The following is a 15664-nucleotide window of genomic DNA, read 5'->3' as shown; positions in this document are numbered from 1 at the left end:
ATAAAAGTAACATTCATTGATTCACAGAGGCAACTAGTTATGCGAATGGCACCCTATTCCCTATGTAGTGCACTTCTTTTGAACAGGGCCCATAAGCTATGGAATAGGGTGCCATTTGGTACGTAACCTAGTTGACTGTCTTCAGGGCAAATACTGTAAGTCATGTTTTGGAAACATCATAGTATTGAAGTTTGGAAAGAGCTGCTGAAAACAGACTAACAGCTAAACAGCTGGCAGATGATGGAAGTAGAATTTTGATCATTCTTCTTCTTGTGTATGGTGTTCCAAACAGTCATTCCCTCATCTAGTCAGTCAGCCAGCCAGCCAGCCAATCACTCACTCACTCAATCATTCAGGACAGACAGTCAGTCAATCAGCCAGTCTGGCTGCCTGTCAGGTCTGGCTGCCTGTCTGTTTGCCTGCCTGCCCGCATGTCTGTCTGTCGGCTAGACAAAGAGATGCTCTGTGATGTCTGCATTACACCATCCTACTTCACCAGCCTCCCCACGGCCTCCAACAGACACCCCAACATGATTGGCCAATTCAGTTTCTCCATGTATGGAATGGGCCACTAGCAGAAAAATACTCTCACTTTGAGCTCTGCCTGCGATGAGAGGCAGTGTCTACGTCCCAAATGGCACCCTATTCCCTACATAGGGCACTACTTTTGATTAAAGCCCTATGGGCCCTGGTGAAAAGTAGTGCACTATATGGAGATTAGGGTCCTGTTCAGGATGCAGTTGCAGTGTGAGGCGTGTGAATGGTGGTGGATGTGGCTGGTGCTTCGTGATTAGTTTAAGTAGAGTGGCTGACAGTGTGTTCTTTCTTCTGCTCTTCCACGGCCGTGACGGTCTGACGGAATACAAAGGGGTCCTCAGACAAGGGCCTCTTTTCCCACAGGCACCTCTCTGACCCTCTAAACACCTCCTGTACACCCTCCCCCCCCAACCCGACCCACCCTTACCCTCGACCTGGGAGTAATCAGGGTGTTCAGTGAGGTAATACACAGGTTATTACAGCAGGGGGTTCAGTGAGGTAATACACATGTTATTACAGCAGGGGGTTTAGTGAGGTAATATACAGGTTATTACAGCAGAGTGTTCAGTGAGGTAATATACAGGTTATTACAGCAGGGGGTTCAGAAGTAATACACAGAGTGATATCACAGAGTGGTTCGTGAGCGTAAATAACAGGTATTACAGCAGGGTGTTCAGTGAGGTAATTACAGGTTATTACAGCAGGGTTCAGTGAGGTATATACAGTTATTACAGCAGAGGTTCATGATAATCGTTATACAGCAGAGGTTCAGTGAGTAAAACGTTATTACGAGGGGTTCATTGAGGTAATACACAGGTATTACAGCAGGGTGCAGTGAGGTAAACACAGTATTACAGCAGAGTGTTCAGTGAGGTAATATACAGTTATTACAGCAGGTGTTCAGTGGGTAATACACCGATTATTACAGCAGGGTTCAGTGAGGAAATACACAGTTATTACAGCAGGGTCAGTAGAATACCACAGTATTACAGCAGGTTCAGTGAGGTAATACACAGGTTATTACAGCAGGTTCGCAGTGAGGTAATACACAGTTATAAGCAGGGGTTCAGTGAGTAATACACAGGTTATTACAGCAGAGTGTTCAGTGATAAATACAGGTATTACAGCAGGGGTTCAGTGAGGTAATATACATTATACAAGCAGAGGTTCAGTGAGGTAATATAACAGGTTATTACAGCAGGGTGTTCATGAGGTAATACAGATGTATTACAGGCAGGTTCAGTGAGGATATACAGGTTATTACAGAGGTTCAGTGAGGTAATACACAGTTATTACAGAGGGGTTTCAGTGAGGTATACACAGTTATACAGCAGGGGTTCAGTGAGGTATCACAGATTATTACAGCAGGGGGTTCAGTGAGTAATACACAGGTTATTACACGAGTGTTCAGTGAGTAATACACAGGTTATTACAGCAGGGTTCAGTGAGGTAATACACAGATTATACAGCAGGGTTCAGTGAGGTAATATACAGTTATACAGAGTCATGAGGTAATACAGTTATCTACAGAGGTTCAGTGAGGTAATACACAGGTTATTACAGCAATGTTCAGTGAGGTAAATACAGGTTATTACAGCAGAGTTCAGTGAGGTAATACACAGGTTATTACAGCAGGGTTCAGTGAGGTAATATACAGGTTATTACAGCAGGGGTTCAGTGAGGTAATACACAGGTTATTACAGCAGAGTGTTCAGTAGAGTAATATACAGGTTATTACAGCAGGGGTTCAGTGAGGTAATACACAGGTTATTACAGCGGGGGTTCAGTGAGGTAATATACAGGTTATTACAGCAGGGGTTCAAGTGAGGAAATACAGTTATTACAGGCAGGTGTCAGTGAATAACAGTTAGAGGGGTGTGGGAAATACACAGTATTAGCAGCAGCGGTCAGTATGACGATACACAGTTATTACAGCAGAGGTGTTCAGTGACGTATAACTACATACAGGTTATTACAGCAGGGGGTTCAGTGAAGTAATAAAACCAACCAAGGATTTATACAAGCAGAGGTTCAGTGAGGTTAATATCACAGGTATTACGCAGGAGTGATCAGTCAGGTAATATACAGGTATTACAGAGGGGGTTCATAGTATACCCAGGTATTAGCAGCAGGGCTCAGTGAGACGTAATACAGCCGTATATACAGCAGACGGTTTCAGTGAGGTAATACAAGTTATTGCGGCAGGTTCAGTGAGGTAATACACAGGTTATTACAGCAGGGGGTTCAGTGAGGTAATACACAGGTTATTGCAGCAGGGGGTTCAGTGAGGTAATACACAGGTTATTACAGCAGGGGGTTCAGTGAGGTAATATACAGGTTATTGCAGCAGGGGGTTCAGTGAGGTAATACACAGGTTATTACAGCAATCTGCTACTCTGTGTGTAGCTGAATGAGGAGCTAATGGGGATGTTAGCTGGTGTGAGCCATTCAATCTTTTCTATGATAAAACCTGCTAGGCAGTCCAAATGGCACCCCATTCCCTGTAAAGTGCAATACTTTTGAGGCTTTATCATAGAGAAGATTTAATGGGTTTTTATCATGCTGGTGATGCTCAAGCCAATTCAGAGTCCTTCCTGTCGCTGTGGAGTCAAGTTCAGTCAATACCTGTATTATCCTCTCAGTTGGATTATTTGTCATGGATCTGCTTCTCTCTTTTTCTTCTGAATCTCCCCTACCTTTCCCTCTCGCTCGGTCCCCTCTCGCTGTCTCTCTACCCTCTCCTCTCTTTCTTCCTCCCTCACTATCTCTCACTCTTTCTCTCCCTCCCATTTTGCCTCTCTCGCTCTCGCTCCCTCTCTCTCTCGCTCTCTCTCTTTCTCTATATCCTCTTATAAACCATGAAGGTGCTTCTCTATTCCCTCAAAACACTGCAGGAGTTTCTCTGTCGGCTCTCTGTCTTTCAGACTCATTCATTAGCTGAGCTTGTTTCATCAGTCATTTGGTAGTCAGACAGGCACTTCACAAGGAGTAGGTGAATGTCAAATGCAGTCAATAATTGTTCTCTTGCTGCTTATCTTTCATGAGTTGTTTTAGTAATGATCTGAGCAGTGCTGGAGGCTGCCTCCCCTGTATGTGTGTGTGTTTGTTTGTGTGTGTGAGTGTGTGTGTGTGTTACGGCTTTCACAGCTAACATAAACCTCTACATAAAGCATGCAGCTGCCGCAACCCACTCACACACAGCACTCATTACAAGGCATGAATGCTCTCATTTGCTTTACCTCGATTCCTTCCTCCCCGCTGTGGTAGAATGTTTATGAAATTCCAAGCTTTCCATAATGCTGTATTACAAGACTGATGTTAGTTTTATCAATGTTGGCATGAAGCCACAGGGCTATTCATTGTGTCGAAGTTGAAATCTTCAGTTCCATTAATGCATTAACTTGATAAATGACGCCACTTTACGCTGGGAGTTGACTACATATTTTAGCTGGCAGAGATGAGCTGACTACTGACGAGTTGTGTGATATAGAATGTTCTGGGAGTTCCTGTCAGATGCGTGCGCAGGTATGCTGGTACAAATTTCTGCCRTGCTAGAGCTGCCCCGGTCAGCTGTAAGTGCTGTTATTGTGAAGTGGAAATGTCTAGGAGCAACAACGGCTCAGCCGCAAAGTGGTAGGCCACACAAGCTCACAGAACAGGACCGCCGAGTGCTGATGCGCATAGCGCGTAAATATCGTCTGTCTTCGGTTGCAACACTCATACCGAGATCCAAACTGCTTCTGGAAGCAAACTCAGCACAAGAACTGTTCGAAGGGAGGTTCATGAAATGGGTTTCCATGGCCGAACAGCCGGACACAAGCCTAAGATCACGATGCGCAATGCCAAGCGTTGGCTGGAGTGGTGTAAAGCTCGCCGCCTTTGGACTCTGGAGCAGTGAAAACGCATACTCTGAAAACGCATGTAGTCTATATCTGTGTGTGTCTGTCTGTGTTTATCCATGTAAAGCTGCTAATAACTTTTGTCCTGGTTAGATTTGGGTTGCTGCCAGATGCCGTTCTTGCTGAGTGATTGATGTCATTCCGAAAGGGGATGAACACTGCCCAACCTGCAAAGGAGATTTTGCTGGATTGGGGCTGTAGATAACCTAAATATGTGTGGTTGTTTTACCTAACTTAGTTGAAAAAACAAATCAATTCTAAAAGCTTTAACAAGAGCAAGGTATTGTGTTTCATTTGAAAACAGCATCACATTTTGTAAAAGCAGAATATTTCAGGTCATCCTGACAAAATGTAAGTGTAAATATCACCATGCTGAAATGCATTATAAGGTTGTAATAACCTTGGTCTTGACATAAAGATAATAACATATCATCCCTATTGCCTCTTTTACCTCTATTACCTTGATAACCTGCTGCGTGAGTGTGTGTGTGTTTGTGTGTGTGTATCTGTGTGTGTGTCAGAGAAACTGTTGGTGTATAATCTATTGGTGTTCTCAACCCCGTTGACAAGAACAAACCTCAGAGGTTTACAAACACATCCTTCACCTCATTGCTGTGCTTGACATATYATCGGAACATAGAGAAAAGAATAGGAGCTTAGCCATTCATCATCTGAACTTTTCATGAGAAACCATTTCCTTTAGTATTATGAAATATAGGAAGCACAGCCTGTCTTTAGTCTTGGTTTTGCAGTGGATGAATCCTGCACTAAAAGAGAGGTCACAGTCACAGAGGCATGTGTGTGTCTTGCTACTTGTCAGGCTAGTCAAGGTTTTGAATGAATAATCACTGATGGTCCAAGTGACACACATTTGTTTGTGGCTTCATGTTTTTTTCTGTTTGGAGAAACTTCTCAGCTGTTTTCCTCTCCTCTAAAGGAAATGCATGAGCAAACACACACACACACACACACACACAGAAACGAGGCCCTGCAATTTGAAACTGCTTTAATTACAGAAAGTGTCATAACTGTTTTTAGACCAGGACATGACAGGGGTAGAGAGGAGGAGAGGAGAGGGGGATGAGCACCTGTCATGTTTAAGCCGGTTAATTGTTGTGTTTTGGAGCTCCTTCACCTCTTCATCAGTCGGGGTATTCATGCGGGTTTACCTGAGCACACACAGGCCCTGGCAGCATCTCTCATTCCCAGACAGGAGGGTGTTAGTGGAACTGAGCTGAACTGAAATGGCTCCCTGTTTGTCCCTGTCTGTCCCAGACACACACCCTGCCCTGGCTTTTGGTTTTCATTCCAGTGCTTTCTTTCTTTCTCTCTCTCTCTCTATGTGTCTCTCTTTCTCACTCATTTTCACTATCTTCAGGAAAAAATGTCTCTCTCTCCCTCTCTTCAGAGCGTACCCTACCTCTTAACCTGCTGCTCCAGGACTCAGCTGACAGGTCTTGGAGATGTTTCACTCACTTCCTAACCAGTACCTGCCTGAAAAACTCACAATCAGAAATGCTAATCTTATCCCAGTTGTAGCTAAAAGTCTTCAAGGTGAGCTATGAGAATACAGTGTTACAGTGAGTTTGTAACTAAGGATTTTGAGTTGTCTAAAAGAGTAGGGCTTTTGTGTAGAGCAGTACATTCCAGACTAGACCATTGATCCTGAGTACCTGAGAAAAATAGGAATCTGTCTCTCTCATATCCAGTTACCATCGCTTGACTGTCTGCAACACCAGACCCAGCAGGCCAGTTTTAGGTGTTACTTAGTTCTGCCTTGTGAAACTGAATAAGATCAGGTCACTACCGTAAACACCTTGATGTTCCTCCCCAGGTTCTCAGAACCATCCAGGAGCTGATGTCTGTAGCAACGTCTACCAAGACCTTTTTGCGTCCCAAATGGCACCCTATTCCCTACATAGTGCACTACTTTTGACCAGGAAAGCCATTTGAGAAGCTGTCATTGGTAGTGTATGATCAATATTAATCACTGCTGACTCTGAAAACACATTTGAACTGTCTCTGTCACCCTCTGTCTGTCTCTGGCTGTGTAATCTCAGGTTTTTTTGGCTGTATCTGGTTGCGTGCCATGCTGCAGGTTACAGGGAACAAGCACTCACACTCCAGCAGGAGGTCAGGGAGTATGTGTGGGATGGGGGAATACTAGGTATGTGTGTTTGTGTGTGTGTGTGTGAGTGTAATCCCCTCCCCTCAGCCAAGGAGAACGATGACTGCATTTCCGCTGATGTTTTTCATCCCATAATTAAACCACCACACACACACACACACACACATACACACACTTACATCAATTGAGCGTGTATGTGTCCTCAGGAAATAAGACTTCTATAAGCATCACTTTTGGGCTTCAGAGTAAGGATTATTTTACATGTTTTACGAGGTTCCAGACAGGATTCTGTTTTAAGATGTCAGCATCTACTCACACCCCACTTCCATCTCCTCACACTCCACCTCCTCACACCCCACCTATGCTGCTGTCTATCTGTCTGTCTCTCTTTAACCATTTGGTTAGTGATCCTGTGTTGTGGAACAGTGTGTTGATTACAGACTGATGCTCACAGTAACAGCTGCTCTGCTCCTGAACCTGTGGCTCCATTACACACCGTTTACCCTGCCTTTACATGATTCTCAGTCCCTCCACTTCCTCTTCTCTTCTCTCACAAGCATTTCGCTACACCTGCAATAACATCTGCTAAATATACACTACCATTCTAAAGTTTGGGGTCACTTAGAAATGTCCTTGTTTTTGAAAGAAAAGCACATTTMTTGTCCATTAAAACAACATCAAACTTATCAGAAATCCAGTGTAGACATTGTTAATGTTGTAAATGACTATTGTAGCTGGAAACGGCTGATTTTTTATGGAATGTCTACATAGGCTTACAGAGGCCCATTATCAGCAACCATCACTCCTGTGTTCCAATGGCACGTTGTGTTAGCTAATCCTTCTGATTCCTGCTTACAAGCAAAAACTAAAGCACTAAACCAGTGACGCTCAATATGGAAGTGGTCAGATGACGCGGATGCTACTCTACAGGAGTGTTTTGCTAGCACAGACTGGAATATGTTCTGTGATTCATCCAATGGCATTGAGGAGTATACCAGGAGCGGCACACTAATCCGGATGCTTATAAGAAATCACGCTCTGCCCTCAGACGAACCATCAAACAAGCAAAGCGTCAATACAGAATTACGATTGAATCCTATTACACCGGCTCTGATGCTCTTCGGATGTGGCAAGGCTTGAAAACAATTACGGACTACAAAGGGAAACCCTACCAGACGAGCTAAATGCCTTTTATGCTGGCTTCGAGGCAAGTAACACTGAAGCATGCACGAGAGCACCAGCTGTTCTGGATGACTGTGTGATAACGCCTTTAAACAGGTCAACATTCTTAAAGCTGCGGGGTCAGACGGATTACCAGGACGTGCACTCAAAGCATGTGCGGACCAACTGGCAAGTGTCATCACTGACATTTTCAACCTCTCCCTTACTGAGTCTGTAATACTTACATGTTTCTAGAAGACCACCATAGTCCCTGTGCCCAAGGAAGCGAAGGTAACCTGCCTAAATGAATACTGCCCCGTAGCACTCATGTCAGTAGCCATGAAGTGCGTTGAAAGGCTGGAAAAACACCTATGTGAGAATGCTGTTTATTGACTACAGCTCAGCATTCAACACCATAGTGCCTAAACACCTCCCTCTGCAACCTCCAGCTACGTAGACCCTCTAGCACCAGGGTCAGCGCACTCTCAAATGTTTTGCCATTTTTTGCCATTTTTTGCCATCATTGTAAGCCTGCCACACACACACTATACGATACATTTATTAAACATAAGAATGAGTGTGAGTTTTTGTCACAACCCGGCTTGTGGGAAGTGATAAAGACCTCTTATAGGACCAGGGCACAAATAATAATAATCAATAAGTTTGCTCTTTATTTAGCCATCTTACATATAAAACCTTATTTGTTCATCAAAAATGGTGAATAACTCACCACAGGTTAATGAGAAGGGTGTGCTTGAAAGGATGCACATAACTCTGAAATGTTGGGCTGTATTGGAGGGAGTCTCAGTCTTAAATCATTTCCCATACACAGTCTGTGCCTGTATTTGGTTTTCATGCTAGTGAGGGCTGAGAATCCACTCTCACATAGGTACTTGGTTGCAAAGGGCATCAGTGTCTTAACACCGCGATTTGCCAAGGCAAGAAACTCTGAGCGCAGCCCTATCCAGAAATCTGGCAGTGGCTTCTGATTAAATTAAATTTGAAGGCATTGTCTGTATAGTTTTTTGGGCCTTTTCCCCCAGCATTGAGTTTATTGAGTTTATTTTATTTTTACAGGGACAGTGCACATTAATCAACGTTTCAGTAAAAGTGCCGGTTTTAGCCAGCCGGGCAAATTTTCAACCGCAGTGTCACGTTCTGACCTTAGTTCTTTTGTTATTTCTTTGTTTTAGTATGGTCAGGGCGTGAGTTGGGTGGGTTATCTATGTTTGTTTTTCTATGTTGGGTTTTTTCGTTTGGCCTGATATGGTTCTCAATCAGAGGCAGGTGTTAGTCATTGTCTCTGATTGGGAACCATATTTAGGGAGCCTGTTTTCTATTGTGTTTTGTGGGTGGTTGTTTTCTGTGTCTGTGTGTTCCACACGGAACTGTTTCGGTTTTCGTTCGTTCACTTTATTGTTTTGTATTTCAGTGTTCAGTTTTGTTCCATTAAATATTCATCATGAACACTTACCACGCTGCGCTTTGGTCCGCCTCTCTTTCTCCCAACGAAGATCGTTACACGCAGTCCCTGGGCAGGTTCTTAAAAACAATTACAATATAGACAACCATTGAGCAGTGAGCACACGCAGAGCAACATAGGACAAGCAAGACATAGCATACAGACAGAGCAACATAGGACAAGCAAGATGTAGCATACAGACAGAGTAACATAGGACAAGCAAGACGTAGCATACAGACAGAGCAACATAGAACAAAAAGCAGCAAGACAAAATTCATAAAAGCAACAAAGTGTTTCCACACCTCACAAGCTACAGACAACAGACAACATGGAAAGTGGCAATACACAGCTAGGGATTATGTTCACAAATCTGATTGACCTTTAGCCATGTCTTCATGCATTTTGAGAAAGTGTGATATGTGGTGCAGTTATGTGTGTCTGATGGCAGTGTATTCTAGACATGGGAAGCTCTCAKAGAGAAAGCGGATTTACTAAAGGTGCTTTTCCTTAAGGGAATTATACAGTCACCTCTCATGGCAGACCTTGTGGATCTGCTGCCATATGTTTGGGTTTTCRGTTTAACAAAAATACTGAATGGAGGGGGAGCCAGGCCATTTAGGATTTTGAATACAAGACATGCGTCGGTGTATTGCACAAGATTTTCCCAACTCAGGAGCTCATGCTTTCTTATTTGTTCATCAAAAATTGTGAATAACTCACCACAGGTTAATGAGAAGGGTGTGCTTGAAAGGATGCACATAACAGTAGAGAGGTTAAACCTGCTCTTAGACAGCTTTCTGGCTATAAGTGTCAGATTATGATCAGATAGCCCAGATGGCTATTGGACTTCCTATCAAGCACTTTGAGAGCCTGTTTGTAGACAGACTGAATAGGTCTTACTGTTGTACAGCAAGCTTGGGCCCAACTAGTCAAGCGGTATGTTAAGTGGGGGAGTATCATAGAGTTGAAGTACAGTTTTGCTACCTCTGTAGTCAAACAGTTTCGTATAAATCGGAAATTAGCTAGGTTGAATTTGGTTATCTGAATTACKTTTTTCACATGCTTTTTAAAATAGAGGTTGGAATCAAGTATGATGCCATGGTACTTAAAATCAGATGCCACCTGGAGCTTCTCCCCTGACACATAGACATCTGGCTCAGTAGCATCTGTTGCCCTCTTTGTGAAGAACATGCAAACAGTTTTTTTCACATTGAGATGCAAACACGAGTCACTGAGCCACTTTGTAACCTGGACCATTACAGTAGTGAGTTCTTGTGCAGCTTGTTGTTTGCTCTTTGCATGCACATATATCACTGTATCATCTGCATACATTTGAACTTCAGACCCAGTACAGACAGAAGGCAGGTCATTAATGTACAGGCTGAACAGGAGGGGCCCCAGTATTGACCCTTGGGGCACGCCCACATCATAGCTAAGAGTAGGCGACAGCTCATTGCTCACTCTGACACACTGAGTTCTGCCTTCAAGGTATGATTTCATCCATCTCAAGGCATCGGGGGAAAAGTTGAATTTGGACAATTTTGTGATGAGAATCTCATGGTTAACAGTATCAAAAGCCTTCCTTAGGTCCAGAAACACAGCCCCAACAACGCCCCCTTTGTCCATCTTGGACTTCACATTTTCCAGAAGAAAGCAGTTGGCCGTTTCTGTGGAGTGTTTCYCTCTGAAGCCAAACTGCATGGAGTGTAATGTGAAGGGGCTGTTGTTGAGGTGGGCAATCAGTTGCTCTGCTACACACTTTTCAACAACCTTTGACACCACAGGTAGTATACTAATGGGCCTGTAGTTACTCACGTCAGCAGGGTCGCCTGTTTTAAAGATGGCCGTTATTATGGCCGACTTCCATACCCTTGGAAACATCCCGAGACCAATAGATGTGTTGGTGACCTTAGTAATGGGGCCAATGAGTCACACTTTGTAGTTTTAAGAAAGGTAGAGTCCAGCCCAAACACATCTTTGGCTTTAGAGTTCTTTAGTGAGCTAATCACCTTGTTCACCTTTGACTCAGAAACCTCCCTTATGATGAAGACAGGTTGAGTGTCATTCACTAGCACTGAGCCCAAGAAACCAGTGGAGGGGTTCTGTGTCAGTACCCTGACAGAGTCAATAAAGTAGGAATTGAAGGCTATTGCTATTTCGACTGCATCCTGTGTTAGATTGTTATTCACCATGATTTCTAGTCTTTTTGCAGTGTTACTATGGTCTTTCCCTGTTAACTTTTTTAGATTCTCCCAGATCAATTTAGAATTTCCCTTTGCTTTACTAATTATGTTAATAAAAAAGTTTTCCTTGGCCTGTCTGATTTCTTTCATCACCTTATTTCTCAACATGGTAAACCTACGTCTGTCATGCTCTAATTTGGGTCTTAAGGCTATTTTTACAGCATAATCTCGTTCTCTCATCAATTTCCAGATTTCTCCATTTAGCCAAGGAAGAGTGCTCTTTTGGCCAGGTTTGGATTTGATTTTCTTTAGGAAACCATTTATTGTAGTCTGGATTGTGGATAGAAAAACCTGACTATCAGCTTCCACGTCTATTTAGGACAAGAGATCATTCCAGTTAATTCCCTTAATTGCGTTTTCAAAATAGTTTAATTCACTCTTAGGTATTCTTAGTTGATCAGGCTTTCTAACAGTAGAGAGGTTAAACCTGCTGTTAGACAGCTTTCTGGCTATAAGTGTCAGATTGTGATCAGACAGCCCAGTAACCATATTGAATGATTTAGTCACTCTCTCTGGTTTATTACTGAACACCAAATCAATCTGTGTTTTAGAGCAACAAGTCACCCTGGTTGGCCCTTTAACTAGCTGTGTAAGGTCAAAGGTATTAGTGATCCGTTTGAGGGTTTTCCTACAAGACTTGTCTTCATTATTAATGTTAAAATCTCCCATTAAGATGACCTCTTTCCCAAAATCACATTCCCTAAGCATGTTATTAAACTGATCAAAAAACACACTTTTGGTGGAAGGTGGCTTATACATTCCAATAAGGGTAAAATACATTTGGGGAGACAGTGTAACGTTCAGGCCAATACATTCTAGTTCATTATCACATGACCACTCAATTTGTTTACATCGGATATTCCCATCGGATATTCCCATCGGATTGTTCCAGCCATATCCGCGCCAGCAGGACGAATTAAGTATGGGGTTTGCCTGTCCTAGCCACTCGGTAGCTCACCATATAAGACTCTTCTAGCCCCTTCTTATTAATGGTATCTGTTGCTTTTATACATGTCTTATTACTCGAAAGTCGTCTTTATTCTCGCTCAAAAACTAGTGTCACTTATTTTTCAAATTGTCATGTTTCGTTTCTAAATGTCTGCGCAAGAGTGAAGGTTTCCCGCGAGAGAGTAACATAGACTTGGTACTGGTACCCCTGTATAGCCTCGTTATTGTTATTTTATTGTATTACTTTTTATTATTTTTTACTTTAGTTTATTTGGTAAATATTTTCTTAACTCTTTCTTGAACTGCATTGTTGGTTAAGGGCTTGTAAGTAAGCATTTCACGGTAAGGTCTGCACTTGTTGTTTTCGGCGCATGTGACAAAGTTTGATTTGATTTTGACCAATAAAATTTGATTTGATTTTGTTTTGATTTGACTATATACTAAGACACAGATTAAGACGCAGATGAATAAATATCCTGTTGAATAAAAGGTCTGTTTGTAGTAGAATGATCGGCTATGAAAAGCCAACTGACATTTACTCCTGAGATGCTGACCTGTGGCACCCTCTACAACCACTGTGATTATTATTATCTGACCCTGCTGGTCATCTATGAACATTTGAACATCTTGGCCATGTTCTGTTATAATCTCCACCTAGCACAGCCAGGTTTATAAATAAATGTGATTGATTGATTGATAGAGTCAGTCAAACATATCACTAGCCCACCAGGAACCAACATGCTTCATAATGTGTAGGCATGTCTGTCTACTCTACGATACGGCCCCATGATGAGTTAATGCTGATCATACTCCTCCAGCCCAGCAGAGTTTAAAGGCCTCTAATTGATTTAATGTGTAGATCACCATAGCTCCTCAGTTAGAGGTGAGTTGCTGTCTGAGAGTTAAATATCTGTTCTCTCTGCTTCTGCTGTTTCCTAAACATTCATCCTCTCTTCGTGTAACTGTTACTTTCTGTACAGTGAAACACTCAACCCTTCTGTCTTCTCTGCTTCCACTGTTTCCTAAACAATATCCTCTCTTCGACTTGAACATAAACACATGTAAATGACCAGGACAGATGAATGATAGCAAGTCGTTCAGCAGGGAGAAATGTTCTGGATGGCTTCCAGAGCTGGCTGTACCTGTAGTGTCTGGCAATAAGAAAGAGTTGATCTGGCACAGAGGGCATGGCTGTCTGTTCTCACTCTCTTTCATTCTTCCTCAGGTCAACACTCCTCTTTTCTACTCTCTTGTCATCTGTCCATCCACAGGGCTCTCCATGCCCAGCTGGAGAGAGTTAGATCCGATTAAACGTTTGTTTCCCTGCACTGTATTTTCCCTCACCCCCTTCTCCTGCCCTCCTCCCCTTTCCAGAGTGCCCATAGTTTTTGTATTTTATTTAACTAGGCAAGTCAGTTAAGAACAAATTCTTATTTACAATGACGGCCTACCCCGGCCAAACCCTAACCCGGACGACACTGGGCCAATTGTGCGCCYCCCTATCGGACTCCCAATCACGGGCGGTTGTGATACAGCCTGTAATCAAACCAGGGTCTGTAGTGACGCTTCTAGCACTGAGATGCAGTGCCTTAGACCGTTGTGCCACTCGGGAGCCTCGAGGGACAGAGGCAGAGTGAGACATGAGTGTGTGAATATGGATTAAATAAGTGAGAGAGGGAGACTGGCCTGTTGTGTTATAACCTGGGTGGCATGTTTCTGCATCCCCTATATGGTGCACTACATTGACCAGAGCCCTGTGGGCCTTGATGAAAGTAGAGCACTGTATAGGGATTAGGGTGCCATTTGGGATGCAGCCACTGTGTTCATCTGACCCAGTTATCTGGAGAGCAGAGAGACAGGTCCTGGGAGCTGCCTAATACAGTACCCCTATTAGGGAGGGCAATCCCATCAATGTGTGTGTGTGTGTATGTCAGGAGTGTGTGTCTGCGCGTGCGTCAGGAGTGTGTGTGTGTGTGTGTGTGTGTGTGTGTGTGGTGTGGTGTGTGTGTGTGTGTGTGTTGTGTGTGTGTGTGTGTGTGTGTGTGTGTGTGTGTGTGTGTGTGTGTGTGTGTGTGTGTGTGTGTGCGGAATGTGTGTGTGTGTGAGAACATAGAGAGAGAGAGAGAGTACAGAGAGAGACGTGAGGGACAGGAGCCAGCTAGGGTTCACATGTAGGGAGGCCAAATTCCCTAGAGGATGGAAGGCCCAGTCCAGGCTTGTTCTGTTCTGGGGAGGATGACGCGTGTTGTCATCCAGCCTTAAGATGTCGATCTAGCAGAACACAGGCTGTTCTGGACTGTTCAGACAGCACAGTTAAGCTCTGTAGCATTCCTTTGTCCTTGGATTAAAACAGTCAAAAAAGAGACACTGATAGAATATCAAGGTCAAAAAGTAGTGTACTAAATAGGGAATAGACTGCCATTTGGGAKACTAGCCCTCTCTCCATCTCAGYSTGTTTCTGAGAGCCTCTGTGAATGGCCCAGACATTCACCCTCTTTCACGGTTCGTGACTGAAACTGGCGACGATCAATTTCTAGCGMGTCCTGTGTGMTTGGTGCTCTCTGACATTTCTGTCTTTACAGCAGCAGCGCTTTGGCTCCCTAAATCAGCAAGGATAATGTGTTTAGGCACCTGGCTCCTCGCGTAGGGGCTTGGTGGCTCAGTGGCAGCACACTGCTCACACACACACACACTGGGCTGCGGTGGGGCTGGACAGGCCTCTTTGAAAAGCCGTTGACAGCTGGGTTGGTTGGTCGGCAGCCCCATCTTCTTCCGCTGGGCTTCACTGCCATGACTGGAGCCTGGCTGACCCTCCCTCCCCTCCACAGAGATATTAGTCCACAAACTACACTTTAGTTTGATTACACTTTGATAACATCAAGGTCTTTGATATTAAATAGTCACAGTGCTTGATCTGTGTCCTATAATGTGGTCTATTTAGCTGTTCCTAACTAGACTACATCATTAAGGGATTTTAATATGATGGGCCGAAGGCCACGACYTCTTTTGAGGATGGCATCTGTAACTCCCTGCTTCCACCCGCCAGATCTGACATTATATTGATAGTTGTGAGTTGAACCATATCGCTGTCCAGCCTGAGCATTTGAAATGTACTTTTGGGTGCCAGGAAAAATGTAAAAAATACATATTTTCTGTAGAAATGTAGTGGAGTAAAAGTAAAAGTTGTCAAAAATATAAATATTAAAGTAAAGTACAGATACCCCAAAAAACAACTTAAGTAGTACAAAGTATTTTTACTTAACCATTTGCATTTCACTGTAAGGTC

The 15664-nt window shown here is 43.5% G+C and overlaps 1 protein-coding gene across 1 annotated transcript in view; it reads left to right on the top strand.

Annotated features, from left to right (window-relative positions):
- The window catches only part of LOC111956821 (FRAS1-related extracellular matrix protein 2-like), a 101441-nt gene that overhangs the window by 8701 nt on the left and 77076 nt on the right, over positions 1 to 15664 (top strand). The window lies entirely within an intron of this gene.

Source organism: Salvelinus sp. IW2-2015, linkage group LG4p, assembly GCF_002910315.2.
Source record: "Salvelinus sp. IW2-2015 linkage group LG4p, ASM291031v2, whole genome shotgun sequence".
Classification (NCBI taxonomy): Eukaryota; Metazoa; Chordata; class Actinopteri; order Salmoniformes; family Salmonidae; genus Salvelinus; species Salvelinus sp. IW2-2015.
This window is presented reverse-complemented; position numbering and strand designations above follow the sequence as displayed.